This window comes from Aegilops tauschii, chromosome 5 (genome assembly GCF_002575655.3).
Source record: "Aegilops tauschii subsp. strangulata cultivar AL8/78 chromosome 5, Aet v6.0, whole genome shotgun sequence".
Taxonomy (NCBI): Eukaryota; Viridiplantae; Streptophyta; class Magnoliopsida; order Poales; family Poaceae; genus Aegilops; species Aegilops tauschii.
In genome coordinates, this window is record NC_053039.3 from 577,249,735 (window position 1) to 577,275,868 (window position 26,134).

The 26,134-nt window shown below is 46.2% G+C and overlaps 1 protein-coding gene across 1 annotated transcript in view; it reads left to right on the top strand.

Annotated features, from left to right (window-relative positions):
* Window positions 1-14,368: 14,368 nt before the first annotated feature.
* LOC109764614 (uncharacterized) overlaps window positions 14,369-26,134 on the top strand; it is a 200,070-nt gene continuing 188,304 nt past the window's right edge. Inside the window, exon 1 of the mRNA XM_020323415.4 lies at window positions 14,369-14,379. The gene's annotated coding sequence lies outside the window, so the exon portion shown is untranslated. The remainder of the gene's footprint in view (window positions 14,380-26,134) is intronic.

Sequence of the window (26,134 nt, forward strand, 5' to 3'; positions counted from 1 at the left end):
GGTGTGGTGCGTCGGGGTCGGGGGCGAGCGCCGGGGCGCGGCGGTGCGACGGGGGAAGAGAGAGTGGGGATTTGGGGGGAAAAGAGGCGGGATGAAGCAGAGAGAGTGGGGATTTTGGGTTAAGTGGACGTAGCAGTAGCGCGTTTAGACCAAACGCGCTACTACTATTACAGGCAGCTATAGCGGTTTTATATGGAAACCGCTACTGCTACCTTGACTAGCTGTAGCTCTTTTTCAGTCAAGCGCTACTACTATAACCAGTTTTCCTTTTTCTTTTCCTTTATTTTCTCTCACTTTTTTTCGGAGAGCAGTGCACGAAGGGAAGGCGATATATATTGCATCATTTGACGGTTAAATATGTATACAAAATAGGAACATATATATTACATCATTGGACCCATGCATAATCATGGCTAATTAAGTGTGTAGACAAATTTGGAACATATATATATATATATATATATATATATATATATATATATATATATATATTACATCCGATAACATACGGTTCCTCAGTGTTGACGTTTTCGTTTTTGAGTCAGCTTCTTTCCCTTCTTGTTCGTTGAAGAATAATTGAGCCCCTCATTGTGACTTTGCCTTTTCCATGGAGTACGATTTTTCTTAGGTAATGTAGTATTGATTATTCTTTTGACGTATACTTCATCATCATCGCCATGTTCCCTCATTGGGTTGCCGTACTGATCGTAGTCTTCCTCGTTGGCGACTCCATCCATTCCAATGATGTTCCTTTTGCCTCTCCTCACGACAACACGGCTGGGATTGCACGGGTCGGTTATGAAGAAGCATTGTGTCACGTGCTTAGCGTGTACCCATGGCTCGTTTTTTGCGATAGCATTCACGGTAGTGCTCTTGGCGTCGGGTATAGTCATGGTAGTGAAATTCCGGTTTTCTCTTTCGACATTCTTAGCCCATCTGACATGGAACATCGTCGTGTTGTGCAGTCCAGCGTAGTCAAGCTCCCAGATCTCCTCGACCCTTCCGTAAAATCTTTCAGTTGCGCCGTTGTCACTGCCGGTCATGCATTCCATCGTCACCCCTGAGTTCTGATCATCACTGTCCATATCTTTGGCCTCCGTGTAGAACGTGTATCCGTTGATATCGTATGCCTGATAGGTTACGAGGTTGGGCGAGGGGCCATGTGCTAAGGCGTATATGAGCAATCCGTCCTTAGATCCCTCCTCCGGGGGATTAGCAATAATATGCTCTTTGAACCAATGCAGGAAAGTGGAGTTGTGCTCTCTAGTAAGTTCAGCGTCCATCCTGCATACCCCCCGGTCACGATACTTCTTTGCGATAATTTCTTTGTGCAGTGCCACGAAAGGATCTACCTCGTCTAGGTGTTGTAGCACTACCAAGTTTGCTCTGTCAAAGTCGCTGCGTCGATCTGAGTATGCCACGTGCAGTTCCCTGCAACCGTTGGAGTGACCTTCTCCTTCGAGCCTCCCATCGTGCTTGTTAACGGGAAAACAAACACTAACACCAGGCGGCTACAGGTCTGCGCCATATAGAAAATTCTCGTAGAAAGAGATGCACTCTTGTGTCAGATAGCCCTGGACGATGCTTCCATCTAGACGGGACATGTTACGAATGAATCCTTTGATGATCCCATTCATCCTCTCAAACGGCATCATGTTATGCAGAAATGACGGCCCCGGGTCTATTATGTCGTCCACAATATGGACACACAGATGCGCCATCACGTCAAAGAACGCGGGCCGGAAGTACATCTCAAGCTCATTCAGTATCACAACGATCTCTTCTTGTAGCCTTCGGAGCCGCTTCACACTGATCGACTTTCGAGAGATGACGTCGAAAAAGTTGCAGAGACCAATAAGCGTGTCATGGACGTGCTTGTCCATTATCCCTCTAAGGGCAACATGTAGTATATGCGTTATCATCACATGACAGTCATGGGACTTCATCCCGCTGAACCTTTTCTTGTCCGTATCTAGATATCTGCTTATCTTGCCACAGTAACCGGAACTAACTTTGTTAAGGCACTTAAAGAATTGACCGATCTCAGCCTGACTTAAGGTGAAGCAAGAAGGGGGCAATAATCCTCTTTCTTTATTTTCTTGCCCTTCTTCTCCCGTGCCTCTGTCTCCGTCTCTGTCTCGTCTGACATTTTACGGGGCGGCATGTGCAGATCTTCCCTGATATTCAAATCTTGCAAGTCTTTTCTTGCCTTCGGCCCATCCTTGGTCTTATCCGGCATGTTCATTAGTGTCGCGAGCAAGCTCTCATGGACATTCTTACAGATATGCATTTGATCAAGGCAATGAGGTGTATCGAGTTTGTGCCAGTACTCCAAGTCCCAGAACACAGACCTCGTCTTCCATACCTTCAGTAGCGGCTCCGGCGCCTTTCTCATCGTCTTTCCCGGCGCGGGGCACTCCTTCCAGTTTTTCAATAGCTCATCGATTTCGGCACCGCTCCGCTTACGTGGAGGTCCTCGATGCTCAGCGTGACCATTGAATAGATCACCACGGTTTCTCCATAGGTCGTCCTGTTCGAGCCATCTTCGATGCCCCATGTACACGATTTTCCCAGACCCGCCATCTTTCCGTGACGTTAGCTGCTGAGACGTCGTATCATCCATGCACCGCGTGCATCCGCAATATCCATGTCACACCTGGCCTGCGACATATCCGTAACCGAGATAGTCGTGCACCGTCGTGATCAGCGCGGCTCTCATGTAGAAATACTCGCCTTTGCTGGCGTCCCATGTCTTGGCCTGTGTTTTCCATAACGTGTCTAACTCCTCTTGAAGTAGCCCCAGATACAAATTAATATTATTTCCTGGTTGTTTCGGCCCTTGAATAAGCATGCTTATGTGAATGTACTTCGACTTCATGCATAACCAGGGGGGGAGGTTGTACATCCATACAAACACGGGCCATGTGCTATGGTTGGTGTTCTGGTTGCCAAACGGATTCACGCCATCGGTACACGCGCCGAGCACGATGTTCCTTGCATCACATTCGAAATACCGATAGAAGCTGTTCAACGCTCTCCACTGGCTTCCATCCTTGACGTGTCTCAGCTTCGGATCATCTCCACTGTCGGGCTTCTTCCTCTCTGCGTGCCAGCGCATTAGCTTTGCTTCCTTGGGATCTACAAAATACCGCTGGAGACGGGGAGTGATTGGTAAGTACCATACAACTTTCTGGGGACATTTCTTCCCGGCCTTGTTGTATCGAGAAGCATTGCACACCGGACAACTTGTTTTTTCCGCGTGCTCCTTTCGATAAATTATGCAATCATTGATGCATGCATGGTATCTAACGTGCGGCAGATCAAGAGGGCACACGATCTTCTTGGCCTCATCAACACTAGTAGGACATAGATTCCCCGCGGGAAGAACATCCTTTAGGTACTTGAGATGCTCATCGAGGCTAGTGTCGGTCCATTTGTTTTTAGCCTTCGTCTTCAGGAGTTGGAGCGTGAAACTCAAGCGGGTCACCTCAGGATTGCAACCATCATACAATGGAGTGTTCGAGTCTACCACCAGTTGCTCCAGCTTAGCCTCCTCTCTAGAAGCAGCTCTCTCAGTACTCGTCTCCTTGCGAAGCAGTGCTTGAACATGAGGGTCCCGCATGATTGAACTTAGTACCGACGAACTCTGCTGCGTGGAGTCCACGTCGTTCTCTCCGCCGCCATGTCCGGCCCCTTCTCCTCCGCCATGTCTGGCCCCTTCTCTGCCGCCATGTCCGGCCTCTTCCCCGCCGCCATTATCGATCATATTTTCGTCTTGCCCCGTGTCATCATTGCCTGCCCTGTCGGCGTCTTGAACAGCGTCATCCTCATCATCAATTATCCACCGAGTATAGCCATCCATGAAACCAGTCATGAGCAGGTGCGCTTTGACACGACCATCGTCATAGGGGCCGAGCCAAACTATTCCTTTGCATTTTCGACACGGACATAAAACCTTTGTCCGGTTATTTTCTTTCATGTCCTGCACCGCCGACCGCAACCACCTGTCCACCATCGTTCCACTGACCATCATGAACGTCTGCACGGTAATAAAAAACAAATTGATTATAAAAATGCATGCATGCATCAAAGTCATACAAAAATTCGGCATGACCTTCCCTAAAAATAGGACATATATAGATCTAGAGTTTGCCCGGAATTCGCCGAAACGGAAATAAACCGACATTTCGGCAAAACATAGGCAACTCAAAAGCACAATTTGGCGTCAACTCATGCCACACACACAATTTCCATAATATTGCCCAATTATCATATCACACACACATACACATATTTCCATTTTGCAAAAGCATGAAATTTTAATCACCTCTATCTCGAGATCGAGCACACGGTGGAGATGATGATGTAGGGAGATCAAAAGTGCACAAAGCTCTTCTTGACAAAGATAGATCTAGTTAGGGGGCAAATAGGTCACTTGAATAAATGCTACATCTACCTAGCTAGCTAATTTGGGAGGATACAACTTCAACTAGTGGAGGGAAGGAAAAAGATAAAGGAGATGCATTAATGGAGGTGGTGTAGTTAGCTAGGAGTAATGAAGAGAGAGAAAGGTAGGTAGAAGAGGGAGAGCAATGGGGGAGAAGTCTTGAGGAAGAAGAAGAGAGTGAGAGAGGGATGTGGGAGGTAGGGGAAAGGGAGGAGAGGAGATGGGGGAGGGGAGGACGGGTGGGAAAAAGGTGGTGGGGGCTGCGCCTTAGCAGTAGCGCAGGAGGAAACGAGCGCTACTGCTAAGGATATAGCAGCAGCGCGCTTTCAAGACACGCGCTACTGCTAAACGGGCCACCCGTGTGGACAATTTCAAAATTAGCAGCAGCAACGTGACAAAAAACCGCGCTACTACTATTGCTTTAGCAGTAGCGCGCATCGCGCCACCGCGCTGCTGGTAAACTGAGGTTGCTGGGTTCTGTCGGTACATTTTTGTAGCAGCGCGGTTTATCCATCATGCGCTACTGCTAATTTTTCCTCAGCAGCACGCTTTTCATAACCTCGCTACTGCTAATTAGCAGCAGTGCCTCTTTTTGTGCCGCGCTGCTGCTAAGATTTTGTGTACAAGGTTTTCCCTAGTAGTGTGGCCTTCCCACAAATACGATGTCAACTACATGATCATGCAAGGCAATATGACAATGATGAAGCGTGTCATAATAAATGGAACGGTGGAAAGTTGCATGGCAATATATCTCGGAATGGCTATGGAAATGCCATAATAGGTAGGTATGGTGGCTGTTTTGAGGAAGATATAAGGAGGTTTATGTGTGATAGAGCGTATCATATCACGGGGTTTGGATGCACCGGCGAAGTCTGCACCAACTCTCAAGGTGAGAAAGGGCAATGCACGGTACTGAAGAGGCTAGCAATGATGGAAAGGTGAGAGTGCGTATAATCCATGGACTCAATATTAGTCATAAAGAACTCACATACTTATTGCAAAAATCTACAAGTCATCAAAAACCAATCATTATGCGCATGCTCCTAGGGGGATAGATTGGTAGGAAAATACCATCGCTCGTCCCTGACCGCCACTCATAAGGATGACAATCAAAGAACACCTCATGTTTCAAATTTGTTACACAACGGTTACCATACGTGCATGCTGCGGGACTTGCAAACTCCAACACAAGTATTTATCAAATTCACAATTACTCAACTAGCACAACTTTAATATTACCATCTTCATATCTCAAAACAATCATCAAGTATCAAACTTCTCATAGTATTCAATGCACTCAATATGAAAGTTTTTATTATACCCATCTTGGATGCCCATCATATTAGGACTAATTTTCATAACCAAAGCAAATTACCATGATGTTTAGGACTCTCAAAATAATATAAGTGAAGCATGGGAGTTCATCTATTTCTACAAAATAAAACCACCGTCGTGCTCTAAAAGGATATAAGTGAAGCACTAGAGCAAATGACAAACTACTATGAAAGATATAAGTGAAGATCAATGAGTAGTCGACTAATTATGCAACTATGTGAAGACTCTCTAACATTCAAGAATTTCAGATCTTGGTATTTTAATCAAACATAAAGCAAAACAAAAGAAAATAAAATGACGCTCTAAGAAAAACACATATCATGTGCTGAATAAAAATATAGCTCCAAGTAAAGTTACCAGTGAACGAAGACGAAAGAGGGGATGCCATCCGGGGCATCCCCAAGCTTAGGCTTTTGGTTGTCCTTGAATATTACCTTGGGGTGCCTTGGGCATCCCCAAGCTTAGGCTCTTGCCACTCCTTATTCCATAGTCCATCGAATCTTTATGCAAAACTTGAAAACTTCACAACACAAAACTTAACAGAAAACTCGTAAGCTCCGTTAGTATAAGAAAATAAATCACCACTTAGGTATTGTTGTGAACTCATTATAAATTCATATTGGTGTAATATCTACTGTATTCCAATTTCTCTATGGTTCATACCCTCCGACACTACTCATAGATTCATCAAAATAAGCAAACAACACATAGAAAACAGAATCTGTCAAAAACAGAACAGTCTGTAGTAATCTGTATCAAACGTATACTTCTGGAACTCCAAAAATTCTGAAATAAATTGGTGGATGTGAGGAATTTATCTATTAATCATATGCAAAAATAATCAACCTAAAAGCACTCTCCAGTAAAAAATGGCAGCACATCTCGTGACCGCTAATTTCTGTTTTTTACAGCATGATCATAAAGACTTCACCCATGTCTTCCCAAAGGTTCTACTTGGCACAAACACTAATTAAAACATAAAACCACATCTAACCAGAGGCTATATAGATTATTTATTGCTAAACAGGAGCAAAAAATGCAAATAACAAAAATAAAATTGGGTTGCCTCCCAACAAGTGCTATTGTTTAATGCCCCTAGCTAGGCATGATGATTTCAATGATGCTCACATAAAAGACAAGAATTGAAACATAAAGAGAGCATCGTGAAGAATATGAATAGTACATTTAAGTCTAACCCACTTCCTATGCATAGGGATTTTGTGAACAAACAATATATGGGAACAATAATCAACTAGCATAGGAAGGCAAAGCAAGCATAACTTTAAAACTTTAAGCACATAGAAAGGAAACTTGATATTATTGAAATTCTTGCAAGCATATGTTCCTCCCTCATTATAATTTTCAGTAGCATCATGAATGAATTCAACCGTATAACCAACACATAAAGCATTCTTTTCATGATCTACTTGCATAGAAATTTTACTACTCTCCACATAAGCAAATTTGTTCTCATGAATAGTAGTGGGAGCAAACTCAACAAAATAACTATCATGCGAGGCATAATACAATTGAAAATTAAAATCATGATGACAAGTTTCATGGTTATCATTATTCTTAATAGCATACAAGTCATCACAATAATCATCATACATAGCAACTTTGTTCTCATAATCAATTGGAACCTCTTCCGAAATAGTGGATTCATCACTAAATAAAGTCATGACCTCTCCAAATCCACTTTCATAATTATCACAATAAGATTCAAAGGCCCACGCGCACTGGGGGGGCACCAACGTGGACGGCCCGGGACTCTTCTGGCCCAACTCTTTTACTCCGGGGTCTTCTTTTGATCCATAAAAAATCGTCAAAAATTGGCACATCAATTGGACTCCGTTTGGTATTCCTTTTCTGTAAAACTCAAAAACAAGGAAAAAATAGAAACTGGCACTGGGCTCTAGGTTTATAGGTTAGTCCCAAAAATCATATAAAATAGCATATAAATGCATATAAAACATCCTAGATGGATAATATAATAGCATGGAACAATCAAAAATTATAGATACGTTGGAGCCGTATCAGCGGACGACTTCGAGGTGTTCCCCGGAAGGTCTCTCCCGATCAACAAGTGGTGCGAGGGATGATGAAGACATTTCCCGAAGGTGATACTTCGGCTGCCCAGGGTCCGGGGGCCGACAATAAAGGCCCCGGACTATCCGGTTTACAGCCGGAGACGACTCTAGGGACGAATGAATGGATCCCTTCAAAGGGAGGCCGTACTCCTACAGCTGCTTCCGGGGATCCAGAAGCGCCGGATATATTGACAGACATGCTGCGACAAGCGTCTGTCTTGGAGGAACATCGTACCTTGATGGGTACGGTGGTTGAGAGGGTTCTGTCCGCGAAAAGCGGATTGAATGAAGCCTTTACGAGCCTGCTAAGAGGCTTCGAGGTTTGTAATGTAATATTTTCGATTGTGCTTTATTCGCAAAATGCACCTGTGTATAGATAGCAGCCCCTGGGACTCTGATTGGCTTCCCAAGGGAGGCGATCAGAGGATCAAAAAGGATATGCCCAGGAAATAATCTGATTAATTGGAACACAGGTTGTTACCTCCCTGGCGACTGCCCGAACTACAGAGGTTGCAGATCTGCAGCGGAAGCTTGATGTGGCGGGTGATGACATCACGCTTATCAACAGGCGGCTTGACGAGGCGCAAGGTATGTCTTTGGGGTAGTCATTACATGCACGTGCTTATAATATAAGCATGATGCTAAGAATTGTATACTGAGATATGCATGACTGCAGATAGTGACGCCGCAGTTGAGATCTTTCGGGCTGAGCTAGCCCGGGCCAAGGACCAGGCCCAGATTAGTAATACGGCTGCCGAAAAGGCATCTGCCGAGTTAAAGGCCGAACAAGCTGCCCGGCGCCAATACGAGGAGAGAATATCCACGATGGCGCTTGAGTTAAAGGATGCCGCTAGCCGCTGCGAATTTCTCGAGAAGGATAATAAAGCCAGAACGGTTGATCTTGACAAGGCCTTACGAGAGGTGAGAGAAGCGCGGTCCGAGTCTAGAGCGGCCCGGGAGGAGATCCGGCAAGCTGGGGAGATCGCGGCTGGTAAGCCCTTTTTATTACAAACTAAGTTCGGCGATCCGAATTATGCCCCGATTGATCAAGTGTGGAGTTCTCCAGACACATTGTTGTACTTGTCGGAGAGTGTCTCCGATGCGACCCAGTTTTTCCAAGTGCAAGAAGGACATGCAATAGAAAAGCTGTTCTGGTCGCAGTTTAGCATGCCGAAGCGTCCGCTGTTGCTGAACGAACAGATGGCCCAGTGGGCAGAGCTCCACAAGATATCCGGATCTGCCATGAAGGACGTCGTGGTCCGGCTGTGGCCGACCGAGCCAATTCTGGATAGTTATTTCGGTTTGGTGCAGCGACTTGTTGATGCGGTGCCGCGTATCGACGTCGTTAAGCGGTCAACTTGCATTGAAGGTGCACAGATGGCCTTTGCCCGCGTCAAGACATACTGGGCGAAGATGAAGGCCACCGACGTTGCAGCGAAGAGTCCACCCAAGGGCAAGGACCATCATGCACCAGAGCATTATTTCGAGGATGTCTTAGAGGGCCCGCTTGGTAGACGGTCACTGCTCGAAAGACATGATATTCGAGTAAAATGTATTGAAATTGTAAAAGACAATATTATGATATAATAAAGCTATTTTCCTTTTAGTTTCGTCTAAAAGCTTTGGTTCCTCCTGTGCAGTCATTTTTATAATCTGAAAGTTTTCCAGTCGTCGGCTTCAGCCCCCTCGTAGAAAATACGGGGGTGTTCGGAAAAGCATTTGATCACTCTTAACCCAACGTCTTGGTCCGTGAAGGAGGTGTCAATGCGGCGAACTAGGCAATCGGACTATAGGGCGTTAACACTTTCACTTAGCCATAGGAGTTTTGTGGTGGGTCTACGATATAGCCCCTGGTATGTATGCGGCTATCCCAATACGGTGTGTTACATGTATGACCTGAAGAAAGGTCCTTCGTGTAATACGGAGGAAATCGCGAAAGATTCCGATAAGTCATCGAGTGGTTGACCAGCTCTCGCCGCATCATGACAGTCAGTTTTCGGCTTTCTCTATTGAGGTGCTTGACTAGATGAACCGGAAACACAATCGCAGTAGTTCTCCCTTTACCACCCTAGTCGATAGAGCGGAAGGTAAGGTAGTAAGCAAAGGAGCCGGGCAACCCAACTATTGACTCAAGACATGATTCGGAGCCGGTGCATATAAGGCCAAACTCGCGACGCCGAAGTATGCTATAAAGCTGTTCGGACTTGTTGGCAACTCATTTTGTTCCCATACCGAGCCCCTGGCAAGTTATGTCGGGGTGCGTGTGTGAAACAACCAAAGGAGCGAAATTCAGTTCTTTAGAAAAAAGTGAATACTGAATACAGATTATGTTCACTTGAACCTGAGTGATATGCCAATCGTCATTTTACAGATAATAACGCCACAACCCCGGCTATTTGACATGCCAGGGGTCGAAGGATGAGGAAAAAGGCACTTTACAGGCTCAACATAGAGAGTGCGGTCTACAAAAAGTTATTTTGGACCTCTTGTCGCACGTCTGCGCTGCCATTCCTCGGTGCAGGGCCTCCTTACAGGAATAGCCTTTGGGTGAGTGTACGAACCCGAACTCCGATAGTGTCCGTGAGATGACCAGCCTTTGAGCTACCTGTGCTAAAGGATAATGAAAAAAAAGAAAGTAGTTAGAAAAAGGGAGGTTATGGGAGTGCTTGTAAGTCCGTCCGTATTGTGCCTCCGCCGATGCCTAGGGTATTTGAAGTGCATAATTATGTAAGCACGGTACGAACTCCGCAAGTATATGCGGCGAACGACAGAGGCCGAACTACTAATCCAGCTTTGACATTGATCGGTCCTGTTGAATGGAGACCGACGGCTTAGTGGCCGACGAGGTATGCAGTTTGATAAGGCCGTTGTGTACTTTGGCTGAAGTAGTCGTAGTATGATCTTTTGTACGGAGGGAGCGTTCTGTGCACTCCCCTTTGGTGGTGTGTGTCACGTATACCATGTTCACTGTTTTTACTTCGGTGGGAAATTGCTTCTGACCCCCGGTGTTTGGTTGGTGAGTCTCTTCGTCGTCGCTGTCACCGGGCGGCCTCTTCCCCTTGTGTTCGGCATTGAGCTTGCCAGCCTGTTTGAAGACCCAACAGCTTCTCTTGGTGTGATTAGCTGGTTTATCGGGGTTGCCATGAATCTGGCAGGGCCGATCCAATATCTTGTCTAAATCGGATGGTCCATCTCTGTTTGCCTTGAATGGCTTTTTCTGTTGACCGGGTTTGGGGCCGCTGAATCCGGCGTTGACCGCTGTGTCGTGCGTTCCTTCATTATTATTGCGACGTTTGTGTTTACTGCGTCGTGGCTTGTCGTTGCCGTCTCGGACTTCGGACGTGTCCGGATCACTGGCGCTGTTGCTTCTACGAGCGAGCCAGCCGTCTTCTCCCATGCAATAGCGGGTCATCAGAGCGGTAAGGGCTGACATGGATTTTGGTTTTTCTTGACATCGAGGTGGCGGGCGAGCCACTCATCCTGGACGCTGTGTTTCAAGGCCGCTAGGGCTTCCGCGTCCGAACAGTTGACGATTTGGTTCTTCTTAACTAAGAACCTCGTCCAGAGCTTCCTGGCTGTCTCTCCGGGCTGCTGGACGATGTGACTTAAGTCATCGACATCTGGTGGCCGGACATATGTACCTTGGAAGTTGTCATGGAAGGCGTCTTCCAAATCCTCCCAGCTGCCAATAGAGTTATCGGGCAGACTGCTTAACCAGTCCCAAGCTGGCCCTTTGAGTTTTAGTGGGAGGTATTTGATGGCGTGAAGGTCTTCTCCGTGGGCCATATGGATATGGAGAAGAAAATCCTCGATCCATACCGCGGGATCAGTTGTTCCATCATATGATTCGATATTCACGGGTTTAAACACTTTTGGGAATTCATGCTCCATTACTTCGTCAGTGAAGCAAAGAGGGTGTGCGGCGCCTCTATATCGGGCCACATCACGACGTAGCTCTGATGGAGTCCGTCTGCGGTTTTTGGCCCGGGCGTGACTAGGCTTGTCACGTCCGAGTAGATAGTTGTTGCCGCATGTCGGGGCACGTCCTCGCGATCCGTAGATCGATCTGGTATGTCCTGCTCTACTGTCCAGGTCCTGCTGAAGGTCATATGTATAACCCCGAGCTGTTTTATCTCTGCCTTTACGGTGAGGTGGGGCGGGCTGGTGATCGCTTGAGTTGCCGCTTTGTCCCGACCACGTGGTGGTCGGTCAGCCGCATTGTGCGGTGATGGTACAGGCTCCAGCGCCTCATCATCGAACTGAGGTAGCAATTTGCGCTTCGGTTAACTTTTGGCTGGGCGCTTGAGTCGTATTCCTCGGCTGCCAGGACATCAGTCCATCTATCATTGAGCAGATCTTGATCAGCTTGAAGCTGCTGCTGCTTCTTTTTCAGGCTTCTTGCAGTGGCTATTAGCTTGCGCCTAAAGTGCTCCTGCTCGAGAGGTTCCTCAGGCACGATAAAATCCTCGTTGCCAAGGCTCACCTCATCCTCAGAGAGCGGAAGATAATTACTGTCCTTCGAGTCTTCGTGTATGGCCTGTTCATCAGGGCTGACTTGCCCGTCTTCCCGTTCGTCCTGCTCGGAAGTTGCCTCAACGGGATCTTCATTGTCTTCGGCATCGTCCGGAGTATTGTTCTCTCCCATGCCGGTATTGCTGTCTTTTCCACGACATGACTTAGAGCAGCGCCGCTGACGCCGGCGCTTTGGCTGTGTCTCAGGAGGTTTATCCTCGACTGGATTTTCTTTGTCATCGTTGTTAGTTTCTTTAAGTGTATCCACCATGTACACGTCGTAAGAAGAGGTGGCCGTCCACCGTCCGGTAAACGGTGGGTTTTGGCCCTGCTCCTCATCGGCACCGTCGTCCATACTGTCGATGTCTTCGGAGCCGTAATCGGGCATGTCGGTTAAGTCTTCGACAGTGGCTATGAAGTGGGCGGTGGGTGGGAAGCGAAATTCTCCGTCATCATCCTCCAGTTCGAGCCGGAGATAATTTGGCTGTGAGTCCCCCCTAAGGATAGAGTTTTTAAGGAGTTTAGCACATCGCCTAAAGGCGAGTGCCGGAAGATGTCCGCGGAGCTGAATTCGACAATCGATGACTGATCAAGCTCGACGTGCACGGACACACATGGTTCGGAACCTGTAGCCGGAAACGAGTCCGAGGTTCCGGAGACACTGACGTCACTTGAGGTTAGGTCTGTGTGTGGCTCCGACGCCGCTGAGTCTGCGGCTTCTGTGGCGGGGTTGAGCTTCCCGTCCTCGGATGGCGCAATCTGCTTCGGATCTAAGGCCAGAGCAGTTACAGGTGCTATCTCCTGGGTATGGTCCGATGACAGATTTAAGTCATGTTCATCGCGGTGATAGGGAGCGGCTGCCGTGGTCTCAATCCGTTGAAGATCAAGTCTCCGCGGGTATCCGGGACGTAGTTCAAGCTTCCAAATCTGACCTAATGGCCAGGGGCGTAGCTGTCGATCTGCTCCAGATGGCCAAGCGAGTTGGCTCGCAGTGCGAAGCCGCCAAACACGAAGATCTGTCCGGGGAGGAAGACTTCCCCTTGGACAGCATTATTGTAGATGATTGAAGGAGCCATCAAACCTTTTGAGGACGGCACAGTGGAACTGAAAGTGCTAGTAATCGACTAGAGGGGGGTGAATAGGCGATTTTTATGAAAGTCTTCAAAACATGGGGGTTTTGAAGACAAACACAACAATTGAACCTATGGATATGCAGCGGAAGGTAGACTACACTAGATAAGCCATAATCAAGTAAGCAATGAAGTGAAAGCACGAAGACTATTGGCTACTAGGTAGTACAGATCAGGATGGAAGATAGTATGAAGCCAAACAACAATAGTCGTCACACAGTGAAGTCAAACAGATCAGGCAAGCAAGCAGATGACTTCACGAAGACAAACAATAAGTAAAGAGAGATAGGAGATAGAACCAGTTGCTCGGTGAGGACAGGGATTTGTTGGACCAGTTCCAGTTGCTGTGACAACTGTACTACTGGTTAGGGAGGCTGGGATTCAACTCAGAAGACCGCGTCTTGACCTTATTCCCCTTGAGCTAAGGACACTTAGTCCTCGCCCAATCACTCTGGTAAGTCTTCAAGGTAGGCTTCCGAACCTTCACAGACTTCGTTCACCGGCAATCCACAATGACTCTTGGATGCTCAGAACGTGACGCCTAACCGGCTGGAGGATTCACAGTCCTCAAGTGTAACAAGTCTTCAGGTCACGCGGACAGAAAGACTTCAGTGATGCCTAACACTCTTTGGCTCTGGGTGTTTTGGGCTTTGTCCTCGCAAGGATCTCTCTCTCAAATGCTTCGGAGGTGGGTTTCTCTCAAACGACAAAAGCCGTGCACTAACTCTGAGCAGCCACAAATTTATGGTGTAGGGGGTGGGCTATTTATAGCCGCTGGGCAACCCGACCTGATTTGTTCGAAATGACCCTGGGTCACTAAGGAACTGACACGTGTTCCAACGGTCAGATTTCAAACACACGCGGCAGCTTAACTTGGGCTACAAGTAAAGCTGACTCATCCAGCTCTGGATAAGATTTGCTCTCATTGTCTTCGCTCGAAGACATAGGATTTGGTTGAGCATCACTTCAGTCACTCTGACATTGTTCACTTGGACCCCACTTAACAGTACGGTGGTTCCTATGACTCAACAAAGAAGAAAAGGAAACTACGAAACAACTATGTCTTCGCACTCCATAGTCTTCACATGAATGTTTTCTCGAGTCGTAATCTTCGTTGTGATTATCTTCACTTACCACCATTGTCTTCAATGTCTTCACCCATTTTTAGGGGTCATCTCCGGTAGGTAAACCGAATCAATAAGGGACTACTACCTGTGTTATCCTGCAATTCTCACAAACACATTAGTCCCTCAACCAGGTTTGTCGTCAATACTCCAAAACCAACTAGGGGTGGCACTAGATGCACTTACAATCTCCCCCTTTTTGGTGATTGATGACAAACTGGTTGAAGTTTTCGACGGGGATAAAAGTATGTGAAATTGTAAGGGTTAAGTTATTGTCTTCATAAGTAGCAAAAGGCTCCCCCTGAAGATGTGCATATAAGTATTTTGCGTTTGAATGCAAATGCACATGGCAGGTTGTACTTGTGGAGATCCTCTTCAACTTAAGAAGACAATTCATCATGCATGAAAAGATATAACGAAGATAATGACATGCATAATGAAAAATGGACATCTGCGAAATGACTTCGTGCGGAATTTATCGTCACACATGCGGAATTTATCATCGCATCATATAGTTGACAGAAAAGGTAGCAGACAACCATCAAGTTTAAGTGTTACAAATCAAAGAACCAAATGTATCAAAAGCTAGAGTTGTAAGCACTTGGCAAAAAGTATAGCAACCACCCATAAGGACCCGCTTGAATAGTATCAACTCATATGCTTCTCCTCCTTTTGTCAGTAAGGACCAAAAAGGTTTGAAGACATAGAGCTTCTACTCGTTCCCATGAGGTGCATGGTCGACGTTGGAGTCCGGTGGTGCAGAAGAACTTGGCGCAGTGTTGATACGTGGCGAAGTTGTAGTTGGGGAAGTAGCATCATCTTCATCATCTATGACTCTGGCATTGACAGTGGCCGCTGAGGAGTACTCAGAGTCTTTGAGAGAGGGAGTCTGACGCAAGACAACGTTCCTGGGAGGGGTGGAATCAAATTTGAATCTCTCTGTGAAGCCATCTTGTTGAAGATCATCTTCAGAGCTCATCAATGTCAGACTCTTCCATGACCGCCGACAGGTTTCATGAGTGACAAATGCATTCTTGGTGGCAAGGTTGCGAATGCGATTAACATCCACCAAGAGGCTTTGCATCTGACGCTTCAGTCATTGAGAACACGAGATCGCTTCCAAGGCCTTTGAGCAATAGTGCTTTCAGTGTCTTCAGTAGTTGCACGATAAGGTGCACGTGTAATACCAGCCAGAAGATAAACGCGAGTTGTAGCAAGAACTCCTTCAATAGGTTGCGTGAAGCTTCTGTGATCTGCGTTGTGAAGATATATAGGCTCCTTGGCAGGTTCAGGGTAAATGGCTTCGACTGACATATCAACCTCTGGCAAGAAGATCAGATGGTTGCGTGTAGAGGGCTGATAGTTGATAGAAGAGTGAAGCTTGATGAGGCGCATTACCCATGGAACATAAAACTTCAGACCAAAGAGATCAGAGCCAGATGCAGCCAGTTGCCGGATGAAGAAATCCTGAGCATTGAAGCTGATGCCATTGAGGATATAGAAAACCAATGTCTTCATAGCGCCTTCAAGCTTTGCTGCAGGAGAGTGTCCTTTGATAGGCCAGAGAGTTCACCTTATGATATGATAGATAGTGCGGGGCAGATACTCTAGGTCTTCAATAAAGAATTCCTTTGGATACTCAGCATCTTGTGGCAGTGGCTTCAGCATGCTCAGCATTTGGCTCATATTTTGCTCAGGCTTCTGGAATATGCTCTCCAAAGCATTGCAGTGAAGCTGACAACCAGGTTCATAGAGTTCACCTAGAGTGGGCAGGGCAGTAAGCTAAATATTATCAAGAGCTTTGGCTTCGTGGTGTACATTGCCTGTCGTCCACTCAAGGACCCAAATCTTCGGATCCCTGTTGTAGCCACGAATGTGAAGAGTTGCATAGAATTGTAACAGAAGCTCTTCATTCCAATTCTCTTTGTCGATCACAAACTATAAAAGGCCAGCGTCTCTGAAGCAGTCGAGGGCTTCTTCCAAGCAGGGCAGGCCAGCAATGGCTTCACAGTCTAGTCGCATGTCGGAAAAGATGCGCCCTTTATTGTATAGGACACAAGAATAGTAACTGCGCTGCTGATAGCTCCAGAACCGATCTGATGAAATCCTTGGCTTCGAATATGGGTTCTTGGCGCTATCAAAGGTGTTGTGTGCAATGAAGCCATTCACATTAAACGATCCTGGTGAAGTTGCCGTACCTGTAAACCTTGGCAGCCTGGGCTTTGGCTTCTGGACCTGAGGCCTGTGCTCCACATGATAATCAAATTGTGGCTGGGAGCAGGAAGAGGAACCAGAATAGGCCATTGAACCATGACAGGTTGACCACGATCAAATGCCAGCTCAATAGTGTGAGGCCTTGGAGGTGGTACAGGAGCATCGACATTGACATGGGCTTGAAGTTGCACAATGGTTTCAGGTGCAACATTGGCTTCAGGCACCACATTCACTTCAGGCGCCATATTAGCTTCAGCCATGACAACGTCATGGGCTTCAGTGTTGTTGTTGGTGGCTGCCTCAGTATTTTCAACCTCCACTTGAGTGGCTGGAGGGTCGGGCACAGACTCGTTCTCCTCGAGAACAACATCTTGGTTGGTGGGTGGTGTGGCAACACACTCTTCTTCTTGACGGGGTTCTTGGTGTTCTTCGGCTGATGCAGCCGATAAATCTTCAGCAGCTTGTGCTTCAGACACAGAGACGTTCGCAGTAGGAGTGGCGTTAGGAAACACTTGTCCTGCCACTGAGCTGTGTTGCACTTCTCCTTCTGGAACGTTCGGTAGAGCGACTCGTGGCCTTGGTCCTTTGCGAAGCCTGCGGAATGCAGGCGACGCTTTTGGAGAGGGAGTTGGCTGGACCACATAGTCGTCGTCGTCAAGCATCGGAGTGGTGACTTGAGGTGGGGGAGTACTTGGTGATTCTTCACTTGGTGTGTCTTGGGGGTGATCAGCCCATGATGCATCCTGAGCAATTGGCGTCAAGGGACGACCAATGCTGATGAGTTCGCTGTTCGTGACAACAGGCGATGATACCATTTGGTGCTCGATCTGAGGAAGGACTTCATCATCAACTACATTGTCTTGGGGACCAATGTCTTCAGCTGCGGTGGGGTCAACAGCTAGAGCTTCTTCAGCTTCAGGAGCCTCTATGGAAGCAGGCTCGTGAACTACTAACTGACGCTCCTGGTTTTTGGATGCAGGACGAGCAACTGAGATTGGCTCGACAACAAGGGGCTCTGTGGGAGCAGCTCGATCTTTCTTCGAAGACTTTGTCTTCCGCTTCTTGGTCTGTGGTGCATCATCAGTGGCATTCTTGTTTTTGCGCTTCCTGGCTTCGGCCTCAGCCGCCCTAGTCTTCTTCAGTTCTGAAGCAGCTGTGTGGACCTTAGGCTTCGAGCCTGTCATGCTGGCAGGGAAGACAATGCGAGGTGCTTCCCGCCCTGATGCTTCAGCTTGGGCCACAGCAGGCTTCTTCTTTGCAGCCATCTTGGGGTCGATGCCAGGACGCCCAAGTGCCTTGCACTTTACAGCTTCATTATGAACTTGAACACATTTGCTGGCGGAGAGCTTCATCTGTTCTCTTGATCCTTTTGCTGCTTCACGTTTCTGTTGAAATTGCTCTTTGAGCTCATGCAGCATTTTCTTGAAGTGTTGAACATCAACAACACTAAGATTGGCCATGTTCCTCTTGAATTGGGCTTTTTCATGATCAATCTTGTTCTTCAATTCAACGATCTTCTGAGCCAGAGCCAGCTCATTTGCAATGGCATTGTGGAAAGAGACACCGATGCCAATGGGAAGTTCAAGATCATCGATGCTGACGCTTGGGTTGTCAAACCATTCATCAATGAAGTTATTCAGTATCTGCACATCAAAGAGGGGCAGATCATTGAAGATCTCTGCCTCCTCCTTGCTCTTTATGAGCATCTCCAGAGCATCATCACCAAAATCATCATCGCTGGACAGATCAATGGTGGCTTCTTCATTCCGCAAGATATCAGCCGGGGTCAGTTCTTGCCCAGTGCTCTGGATGGGCTTCTTCTTCTTTGAAGACTTCTCGGTCTTCTTGGAGATGCGAGAAAGATCTTCAGACTGCACACTTGCTTCAGGAGGTGAAGTGGCCAGTGGCTTCGCACGCGAAGCTTTAGGTGCAGCATGGGGCTTTGAAGCCTTAGATTTCTTCTGCTTCTGTGGCTTGGGTGGAGCAGGCGCTTCATCAGTATCAGCATCATCATCAGAGTGATCCGTTCGAGGTTGTAGAAGGGCCCAATGACATTGGGTTCAGCATCACGTGTGCCATCCGCCCGAGGAGCAGATGGACCGGGGTTGAAGTCGAGTCCAAATGCTTTCTTGTTTTTCACAGCAGAATCCTTGGCAAACTTGTAGTTGTGCTTGAACAGATTGTCGTCACGACACCATAATAGTAAAGATGGGTCAGCATCAGCAGGTTGTGGACCACGGACCATGCAAGAGTAGAAACCCTGAGCAATGGCTTCAGATTCGGTCTTGGGTTGAAGATTTTTATAGAGAATATCACCCCAAGGACGCTTGATGGCATTCTTTTTAGCGTATTCCTTGGTCACGAATCTGTACTTGAACCATTGCTCGGCCCAATATCTGCGAATCCATTGGATTCTTGTTTTTCGTTGGCCATAGCTCTCTTCGGGATCTGTTTTGTATAGCTCATAGAGATCTTCGGGCAAATCCTTTGATGTGCCCCCACGGTGCTGCCTACCGCCCTTTCTTGCTGACTTTTCTGTGGCCATGAAGTTCAAATTGAATGGCTTCAGAACTTGCAAAGGCTTCCTTCTGCTGGTCAGACAGGAACTGGCTTCTGGTGAATGTATGTGATGTTGTAAGAACTCTGCAAATGAATGCAGACTATGAGAACCAAGGGATTCTCCCACGAACAAGTACCTGTGACATCATGAGAGATGCGAATGAAGGGGAAGAGGTCATATGCATTCTCAGAAGATTTTGAAGATAAATCAGTTTTGAAGACATTGACCTCATAGCGCGAAGACATTCACTTATTCGTTGAGAGTTGGTTCCAGATTTGTACGAATCCAAGAATAGGTACAAATGAGGAATCTAACTAGTTGTGAAGCATAAGTGAATATACTAGGCATGATATGAGATGCAGAACAGGATAGATCCAATTTTGTAGGCACAGAAACCACTTTTGGTGGAGAAGGATGAATCTATCGGATCAAACAGGTAGTAAAAAGTGAGTTTTAATTACCACTCGAAGAACTGCTAGACGGAGTGGAGTGGGAGGCCGAGCAGTTCAATCTTCTGTGCCCTAACTTGGCGACGGAAGACACCTATGGCGGCGGCGGAGGAGACGAGGTCCGCGGCCGGCGTGAGGACGGCATTGGTGAGGTCGCGGTAGCTAAGTGCTTCATCGCCGGCGTAGTCGAGAGCTAGCGGTGGCGCTAGGGCTTGTGCGAGGTGGAGAGGTGGAAGAAAGATTTTGACCGCGATGAGATGTGTATTTATAAGGAAAGGGACAGCACAACGCAATTACGCAAGTGCCCCTGTCGGTTCACATCTGAGGGACACGTGGCAAACATGCAACACATTGGAAGTTGTTCCATGTTCCCACGCATGCCTGGACTGTCGGGTGGTCGTTCCGGCTTCTCCGGGTTTCAGGCAATGAGGATATAGCATTTAAAACAGATTCAACTTTTGTCTCTGTATCTTCTGTTGACAAGGACGCAGAGAAGACATTTGACAGTATCAATAGAATGCATATGATTTGGATAGATAGATTTTGAGGTAGAAGCATAGAAGAGGTTAGGGTCCGATCACATTCACTTAGATCAAAAGATTCAAGCAAGAAGACATAGCTATAAGTGAATGCTGTAGAGGATAGAACACAAACGTATGTATATATCTGAATAAGACCAAGTAAATATTGTGAAGATAAACATAAAGTTAAATCAATGTTGAAGACAAATCAAATGGAAGACTTTGAAAATGACACGCCAGATGAAACACTTCAAACAAGGGGTTTGGTGGTGGCGTTACCCACCGTATAGGAAGTATTAGACCCAGACACGGCGCACAATTATCGTGGCGCTGCGAAGTCAAATTCCGCTTTAATGTATTCACACTTAGAGTGTATGTCTTCATTGATTGAAGATATACTTTACTTCGTGTGTTGCACATCTAAGTCATCAATATGCATAAGTGTCAGGATGTGTGTCCAATTACAGGACATTTGAGGATTCTAAGATATTTAGCTCACACCGCAACTTGCAAAACCTTTTCTCATCCAAGGGCTTTGTGAAGATATCTGCCAATTGCTCTTCAGTGTTGACGTGAATGATATCAATATCTTCCTTGATGACATGATCTCTAAGAAAGTGATGACGAATTTCAATGTGCTTTGTCTTCGACTGCTGAACTGGGTTGTTGGCAATCTTGATGGCGCTTTCATTGTCACAGTAGAGTGGTACTTGCTTTAGATGGATGCCATAGTCCTTGAGAATTTGCTTCATCCATAGAAGCTGAGCGCAGCAAGATCCCGCAGCAATGTATTCAAATTCAGCAGTGGAGAGAGACACACAGTTCTGCTTCTTTGAAGACCAACAGACAAGTGATCGTCCCAGGAAATGACATGTTCCTGAAGTGGACTTGCGATCAACCTTGTCACCAGCATAATCAGCATCTGAGAATCCAACTAGATCAAACTCCGAGCCTTTTGGATACCATAATCCTAGTGTTGGGGTGTAAGCCAAATATCGAAGAATTCGCTTCACAGCTAAGTGATGCGATTCCTTTGGTGCCGCTTGGAATCGGGCACACATGCAAACACTAAGCATTATATCTGGCCTAGATGCACATAAATAAAGCAAAGAACCAATCATGGGGCGGTATACCTTTTGATCGAATTCTTTACCATTGGCCTCAGGACCCAGATGACTTTTGGTTGGCATTGGCGTCGTGTAACCTTTGCAGTCTTGCATTCCAAACTTCTTCAGGCAGTCTTTGAGGTATTTCTCTTGAGATATGAAGATGCTGTTGCTTTGCTGACGAATTTGAAGACCTAGGAAGAACTTCAGCTCACCCATCATGGACATCTCATATCTTGCATCATGTGCCCAAATTCATCACTGTATCTCTGAATCGTGCAACCGAAGATAATGTCATCCACATAGATTTGGCACACAAACAGTTCACCATCATATGTCTTCGTGAAGAGTGTGGGATCCAGGGAACCAGGTTTGAAGCCTTTGCTCTTCAGGAAGTCTTTGAGTGTGTCATACCAAGCACGAGGGGCTTGTTTAAGGCCATACAGTGCCTCGTTGATCTTGTATACCATATCAGGATGTTTTGGATCTTCAAAGCCAGGTGGTTGTGCAACATACACTTCTTCTTCAATCTTGCCATTGAGAAAGGCACTCTTCACATCCATTTGATACAGAAGGATGTTGTGATGGTTGGCATAGGCTAGTAGTATGCGAATGGCTTCAAGCCTAGCCACAGGAGCGAAAGTTTCATCGAAGTCAATCCCTTCAACTTGAGTGTATCCTTGAGCAATGAGACGAGCCTTGTTTCTGACAACTTGACCATGCTCATCTTGTTTGTTGCGATAGATCCATTTGGTGCCAATGATATTGTGCTTGCGAGGGTTAGGACGCTTGACTAATTCCCACACATTGTTTAGTTCGAACTGTTGAAGCTCTTCTTGCATAGCTTGAATCCATTCAGGTTCCATGAAGGCTTCAGCAACTTTCTTGGGTTCATATATAGAGACAAATGCAAAGTGCCCGCAGAAATTTGCTAGTTGCGTTGCTCTTAAACGAGTGAGTGGACCAGGTGCATTGATGCTATCAATTATCTTCTCAATTTGTACTTCATTTGCAACACGAGGATGAGCTGGACGATGATTTTGCTCTTGCTGGTCATTGTCTTCATTTTGGGCATTGGCTTCAGGCTGAGCATTGTCTTCAGGTTGATTAGGTGCAGAAATGATAAGTTCCTCTTCGGCCTGTGCCTCAGAGGGTATGATTTCGCCAGTACCCATAAGCTTGATTGATTCACTAGGAGGGACTTCATCTAGCACATTTGGCAGGTGCTCTCTTTGTGAGCCGTTAGTCTCATCGAACCGCACATCCACAGTTTCAACCACTTTATAGTGAAAGAGGTTGAAGACTCTGTTGGAATGCGAATCCTTTCCATAACCAAGCATAAAGCCTTCATGTGCTTTCGGTGCAAATTTTGAACTGTGATGTGGATCCTAGATCCAGCACCTAGCACCAAATACTCTGAAGTAGCTTACATTTGGCTTCTTACCAGTCAGGAGCTCATAGGATGTCTTCTTCAGAAGCTTGTGAAGATAAACACGGTTGATGACATGGCATGCAGTATCAATGGCTTCAGGCCAGAACTTCCTTGGTGTCTTGTATTCATCAAGCATTGTTTGAGCCATCTCATTGAGTGTCCTGTTCTTGCGCTCCATGATGCCATTCTGCTGAGGTGTATATGGAGCAGAGAACTCATGAGTGATGCCCAACGTATCAAGATAAGTGTCGAGGCCTGTGTTCTTGAACTCTGTGCCATTGTCACTTCTGATGTGCTTGATCTTGATGCCATTGTTCGTCATGGCACGATTTGCGAAGCGTCTGAAGACATCCTGGACTTCATTCTTGTAGAGCATTATATGCACCCATGTATATCTTGAATAATCATCAACAATGACGAAGCTATAGAGGCAAGCAGTGGTAGTAAGAGTAGAGTAGTGAGTAGGGCCAAATAAGTCCATGTGAAGCAGCTCAAAGGGTGGGGATGTCGTCATGATTGTCTTCGAGGGATGGTTGGCCCTAGTCATCTTTCCAGCTTCGCAGGCACCACACAGATGATCTTTCTTGAACTTGACACCCTCGATGCCTACGACGTGTTTCTTCTTCGCGAGAGTGTACAGGTTCCTCATGCCAGCATGCCTTAGCCTCCGATGCCAGAGCCAGCACTCGGAAGCTTTTGCTAGAAGACATACGGCCAACTGTGGTCCTGCTGATAAATCTACCATATATAGATCGTCTTTCCGGTACCCTTCAAAGACTAGAGACTTGTCAGATTCCATCAGAACAAGGCAATGATATTTCCAAAATATCACAATCATGTTCAAATCACAAAGCATCGAAACCGACATTAAGTTGAAACCAAGGGATTCAACAAGCATCACTTTGTCCATGTGCTGATCCTTTGAGATTGCAACTCTACCTAGACCCAATACCTTGCTTTCACAAGTGTCAGCAAATGTGATGTGAGTCTTGTCAGATGGACGTAAGGTTGAGTCCATGAGAAGACTTCGATCACCAGTCATATGATTAGTGCATCCACTGTCCATAATCCATTCTGAAGCATGTGGTGTCATACCCTACAATACAGTTAGGGGGATAGGCTTAACCAAGGGTATTGTGAAGCATAAACATTTGACGAACAAGCGGATTATCAAAGCTCAGATCCAGATTAGGGCTGATAGGATGATTTGCAAGAGATTCAGGAACAAAATACATAGTAAGACCATTTGGGCATTTTATCTTGCGCCCTGCAAGATGTTTTAGGTCCCCAGCATAAGCATCGGACGCCTTTGATTTCCGGCTGGAGACCTTTCCCTGCAAAAGAAAGTTAATTTTTCTTAACCACCCACATCTTCAGGGGTGGCTTATAAGCAATGAGTCTAAGTGCAGCATCTGAGAACTTCGGCTTTGGATCCCTAGCAAATAGCCTTGCAGGAGGTGAATAATACTCATATGAATAAGCAGAATAGTTCTTAGTCTTATGAACATAACTGTTTGAAGAAACACGCTCATATTCATAAGTCTGAGTATGATTTCCCTGCAAAACATTGGCGTTAGGGTGACTCTGGTGAGTCCTCTGTCTGTATGAAGCCTTTGGACCATATGAAGCCTTTGGTCTGGGGTTTGTCTTCTTCCCTTGTGGTGTCGTGATGACATTCATAGGAAGATTCTCGAGACACCTTTTGGGCACCCAGATCTTCTTCATAGGTGGCCCATTCCTACAGTTAGTACTAATATACCTGGCAAACACTTCACCCTTCTGATTCTTAAACAGTTTATAGTTTGCATCAAAGGATTCATCAATAATAATCGGGTTAGCACAAGTGAAGCCAGATAAGGTGGATGGATCCACTGAAGGTCCCTTTGCAGCAACCCATGTGGTTTTGGGGTATTGCTCAGGCTTCTAGTAAGAACCATCAACATTCATTTTCCTCTCGAATCCAACACCCTCTTTCCTAGGGTTTCGGTTCAGAATCTGCTTTTTGAGGACATCACATAGTGTCTGATGCCCTTTGAGACTTTTGTACATCCCTGTCTCAAGCAATGTCTTCAACCTAGCATTTTCATCAGCAATAGTAGTGGTGTCCTCAACGGAGGGGTTAGTCACCACATCAGTAGTCGAAGATATTGTGACAGTAGCAGCAGTAGAACATTCAGCAACAGAAGTAGTGTTATCACGCTCAAGGCATTTTATACATGGTGGTTCAAATCCTTCCTGAGCGGGACTGATTTGTTGAGCGCGAAGTGACTCGTTCTCCTTTTGAAGATCTTCATGAGCCGCTTTCAATTTCTCAAGTTCTTGCTTCCTTTGAAGATAATCGTTGGAAAGCTTTTCATGAGTTGTTGAGAGCGTTTCATGATGACTTTCAAGTTCCTCGTACTTAACATGAAGATTTTTTATGTCTTCAATTAAGGACTGAGATCGTGTCATTTCCGCGTCCAACAGGTTATCACTTTTGTCTAACAGTTTTTGAATATGTTCCATAGCTTTCTGTTGTTCAATTGCAATTTTAGCAAGTGTTTTGTAGCTAGGTTTGGTTTCACAATCAGAGTCATCTTCACTAGATGTTTGAAAGTAAGCATCACGTGAGTTTACCTTGGCACCACGTGCCATGAAGCAGTAGGTGGGGGCAGAGTCGTCCTTGTCATTAGTATCAGCGTTGGTGACGGAGCCATTGTCTTCAGTGTTGAAGATGGACTTGGCAACGTAGGCTGTAGCTAGAGCCAGACTTGCAACGCCAAAATTGGACTCCTCCTCAGACTCCACCTCTGCCTCTTCAGAGGCAGACTCCTCCTCTGAATCCATCTCCTTACCAACGAAAGCACGAGCCTTGACAGATGAGCTCTTCTTGTGTGATGAAGACTTGGACAAAGACTTGGAAGAAGACTTTGAGGATTTCTTCTTCTTCTTGTCATCAGAATCATATTCCTTTCTCTTCTTCTTGTTGTTGTTCTCATTGTCCCATTGAGGACACTCAGAGATGTAGTGATCAGGTTTCTTGAACTTGTGGCATGTTCTCTTCTTGTGGTCATGAGTAGATGCTTCATCAATTCTCGAGCTGGATCTTGAAGACTTTCTGAAGCCTTTCTTCTTGGTGAATTTCTGGAACTTCTTCACAAGCATAGCAAGCTCGTTTCCGATGTCTTCAGGATCCCTAGAGCTGTAGTCAGATTCTTCTTCAGATGAGGAAGCA